Source organism: Rhipicephalus sanguineus, chromosome 7, assembly GCF_013339695.2.
Source record: "Rhipicephalus sanguineus isolate Rsan-2018 chromosome 7, BIME_Rsan_1.4, whole genome shotgun sequence".
In the NCBI taxonomy this organism is placed as follows: domain Eukaryota; kingdom Metazoa; phylum Arthropoda; class Arachnida; order Ixodida; family Ixodidae; genus Rhipicephalus; species Rhipicephalus sanguineus.
The window spans coordinates 5,044,631-5,049,067 of NC_051182.1; the positions used below are offsets into that span (position 1 = coordinate 5,044,631).

Genomic DNA, 4,437 nt, shown 5'->3' on the forward strand with positions numbered 1-4,437 from the left:
GCGTGTATGAACCTCCAAATTCTCGGTAATTCAACCAGAAACTGTAATAAATTGATTTTTTTTTATCGAAAAGGATCAACTGTTAGTCCCATCCGGGGTAACAGTTCGTCCCTACGCAGCTACCATGCAAAAATAGGAATAAATCAGTTACTCCCTAAAAGGGGTACCTTTTACACCCCGACATTTCGTCCCTCAAAACAACTGAGGACTAACAGTTCGTCCCCTGACGGTTACTCCCTAAAGGACGAATCGTTCATCCTTTAGGGAGTAATGGTTGTGGCAGTGCAGTTACCCCCCAAAAGGACGAACCACAGACCCCTTTTCGTCCTTTGCTGCTTATAGTGTATGTGTACATATATACCCCATAAAGTGGACGAGAGGATGACCGCCGCCGTAGCTCAGTGGTAGAGCGTCGGACGCGTTATTCGAAGGTCGCAGGTTCGGTCCCTGCCGGCGGCAAGTTATCTTTTCGTCCACTTTGCCTTCTTCACCTTCATATCCTAATTACAACAAATAACACCCCTATACCTTCCTTGGCATTATTATCTGTTAGTTCTCATTAATGCAGTTGAAGTTGTCACACAGCAACAATACAAAGTAATAATCAACAAGTCTAAAAGTGCGACACCGGCCAAATACCTCTAGGTGGCCTAGCAACCTTTTATCACGCACATCAAGGAACATATTACTCAGTTTGGGAGGTAAACTCGAGCCAATACATAGCCCGTCTTTTTGGATCCCCGTTCCATTCTGCACAAGATGAGCCAAGATCAAACAACAACAGTTCAAGGAAGCCCCTTGCAGAAACTTGACACTCATCGCGGCGGCTGCATTTTCGGTGGAGGCGAAAATGTTTGAGGCCCGTGTACTTAGATTTAGGTGCACGTTAAAGAACCCCAGGTGGTCCAAATTTCCGGAGCCCTCCAGTACGGCGTACCTTATAATAATATCGTGGTTTTGGCACGTTTAACTCCTATTATTATTATTATTATTATTATTATTATTATTATTATTATTATTATTATTATTATTATTATTATTATTATTATTATTATTATTATTATTATTATTATTAAACTTGACACTCATTCTGAAAGGCTGCAGTGTCATGCTTATCGATGAGAGCTGACATTATGATCTTTGTGAAACGTGTAATATAGGTCCTTACTTTTATCACTAGCAAACTCATAAAGCCCCTAATTGCAGTTTCGGTTTAGCACCAGGATCGCTTCATCAGAATTTTTTCAGAGATAATGGAGGCACATGATTGCAAGACAGATGTATAAGCGCACCCTCAATTGCACTGTTCCAAAAAGTAGACAGGTTCCTTGATTTTGAAATGTGACGCACTCCAGTGTTCCGCCGGTACTAATGTTCTTCCCGCGCACGTTTCTGACAAGTTCTTTTCTTCTTTCATGCCTCTTCACCAGTGGGTGTAAAAAATTTCATCATCTCCCCTTAAAGGGAACCATGTGGGGATGCGAAGGAGCGCATAGGTCGACTTAAAGTTCCGTTCATCACGGGCACCTTGCCCGATGTTAACGCGCCCTTGCATGTTGAGCACAGCATGAATTCACTGTAGTTGCTGCTGCTGTTACTCGTCCCGAACTCTTGTTGGAGCACGCCACGCGGATTCATCGCGCCTCTGCAGAATCTCGTTCCCTGACGCCGTCACGTGATTGCTGAGAGAGTGTAAGGGGGAGAGGCCACAGCGTCTTACCCAGCCCCTTACACAGGCCCGAACGCGTTAGCGCGTGCCAGTACACGTGGTTTTGTCTGCGTTACGCCAAGCTAGGACAGCATACGGCAGCCCGAGCCCCTAAAGGGCTCTGCACGTATCATCATCAAGGCGGTCGAAGAACAAGACGAAGAAGACTTCTCGTTGGCGCGAGCGCGCGCTCAATATGCTACAGATGGCTGTGGTAGGTTTTAGAAAGCGGACGGTCGCCAATGGAACTACGGACAAAGCCCAGCGCAAAAGCTGCTTCGCATCTAAAAGGCTTGCTGATTGCGACAGGCGTCAGCGCTTTGTGTGCCTTCTTCTTTGTGACATATTACGCGCTGTAAATATGGACTCAGAAGTAAAACCAATTTTTTTCTGGTGTCTCAAAAGGAAGCACAAGGGCCACTACTTTTCAACATTTACCTAAACGATATCGTAAACATCAACCCAAATGCAAGATTTATAATATATGCAGATGATACGAGCATTTTTTTCTCAGGAAGCAACATTTATGAACTAATACAATCATGCAATACGACGATGACCACGCTAAAAAAATGGTCAAAATATAATTACATGCATGTCAATGAAAAAAACGACAAAAGCGGTAATCTTCCGGCCGAAAAATAAACTGGTTCGTTCGCATGATAGTATTATATATAATTCCAAAGAAATAGAAATAGTTGATCAGTTCAAGTGTCTCGGTGCTATATTGTCATCAAACATGTCATGGGCAGCCCGTGTGAACCACGTTATTAAACTCTAAGCCAGAATAACTAGCGCAATCGGATCCATTATATACATTCTTGCTAAGGCTATTACTCTCTATTTTATTTTTACATTTATTACTCTCAGCTCGTGCGGGGCACTGCATCCTGTCTACAGAAAATATAAGTTTTGCAAAAGAAGTTTCTTCGTCATGTCTTTAATGCGAACACCCAGCAGAGAGCTATTTCTTGAGACTGGCATACAGGCTAAGCATTCGTTTTAAAGGGACTCCAAAGGCAAATAACAATTTATGTCAGAGTGAAAGCTCAATGTATGACAACTTCTAAAACGGCAATATTATCAACAGCAGTGCCCTACTTACCGAGAAATTAAGCTAAATGTATCACATGATGAGTGCCACGAATGGGACATTTTCGAAGTGATCCCGATGGCGTATGAGAGTCTGCCTACAATAAATCACTAGTAATCAAACTAACAGCAATAAAAAAAGAACCTTCCGTGCATCAAAAGACGTAATAAAATGCTGTTTGTTCGTTTCTGTTTGATTCATGGAAAAAAGAACCTCTGTGGCGTTGCCATGGGGAACGGCGCGCGTGGTTCAAAGGTTCCGTTTTCGCCGAACTGCGCTGCGCCCGGCGCCCTGCTTCGCTCACGCGGTCGCGTCTCAGTGGTAGTTTCGGGATCGCGTACTGCCGCGTACTATTTTGCGCGCTCGTGAAAGTCGCTCTGACAGAAAGTTCCGACAAAATGCCGCATGCATGTGATATTTCCGGATGCCCGACTGGTACACAACGCCAGTGCTGCGGCAAAGAAACCGATGTGTCTTTTCACTGGGTGCCGCGGAATGAACCCTTACGCTCGAAGTGGCTAGTGTCTTGCCATTGCGCCAGTGTGCTAAACAGTCAAAAACTCTGCGTGTGTGCACGCTGCACTTTCGTACTGAGGATTACGAGACCAACCGCAACTTGGTCAAGGCTTTCAATGTGCCCATCCGAGCAAGTCTTTGCCCCAGCGCCGTCCCATCGGTATTTCCCGAGTCCGAGAGTCAACTCGTTGTAAAGGTCTCCGTCCACATCCATTGCGACGAGTGCGGCAAGCTTCGATGACTTCGATGGCCGTTGTTGCTGCTGTGGGTCCCGCTACTTTCGCTCTGCTGCTACTAGCGTCGGCGGCCTCGCAGTAAAGGCGGGCAACGTTGGGCACGGCAGCAGTGACGTAGGAAAGTCTGATTTCAGGCGGGTGATTTGAAGTGCGCTAATGCGATGCGGACCACTAAGACGTGATTTTATTTCAAAATAAGCAATTCCTTGGCATAAAGTAGCACTACGAGGTTTCTGGACCACTATTTCAACAATCAACGTCGACTTAATATTTGCCTTTAGTGTAAATATTAATGTAACATAATCACATCCGACATCTCGTCAACTCGGAAGAAAAGAAGACGAGTTACCCTTTTATGTAAACCCGAAAGCTGGTTGGTGCCAACAGCACGCATAAATACCGGGAAAGAGCGCCTCCAACATACACGTCCCTCCCTTCTAAACGCGTACACACCTGCAAACATTGACCTGTTTACCTGTCCCAATGAAAAACTTCGTTCTATGTATAAGGATGTACCCCCACATATATTTTAGGTTTCGTAAAATTGAAATAGTATGTCTCTCCTTCCTCTGTATCTATATTTTTATTTGTGCTCTTATTTGATACACGATGGTCTTCGGAATGTGTTATTATTGTTATTACAATTATTATTATTGTTATTATGTTGAGGAAGAAATCGATGCTGCGTGTAGAAAGTGTAGATAACATATATCTGTTGTCTGCTTTGATATGCGGTGTTCTTGTTTTTTTTGTTTTTATTTTTCTTTGTAACACGAAGTTCTGTGTATGGGGCGCTTTCAACTGCCTTCTTGCCTCGTGTTCAGGGGCTGTGGCTCGGTCAAGCTGTCTATCACAGCTTATTCTGCAGCTCCCCTGTCCATGTA

The 4,437-nt window shown here is 44.3% G+C and overlaps 1 non-coding gene across 1 annotated transcript; it reads left to right on the plus strand.

The window, feature by feature from the left end:
- Positions 1-387: 387 nt before the first annotated feature.
- On the plus strand, positions 388-459 carry Trnat-cgu (transfer RNA threonine (anticodon CGU)). The gene has a single exon. It is a non-coding gene; the product is annotated as a tRNA-Thr (tRNA).
- Positions 460-4,437: the final 3,978 nt, after the last annotated feature.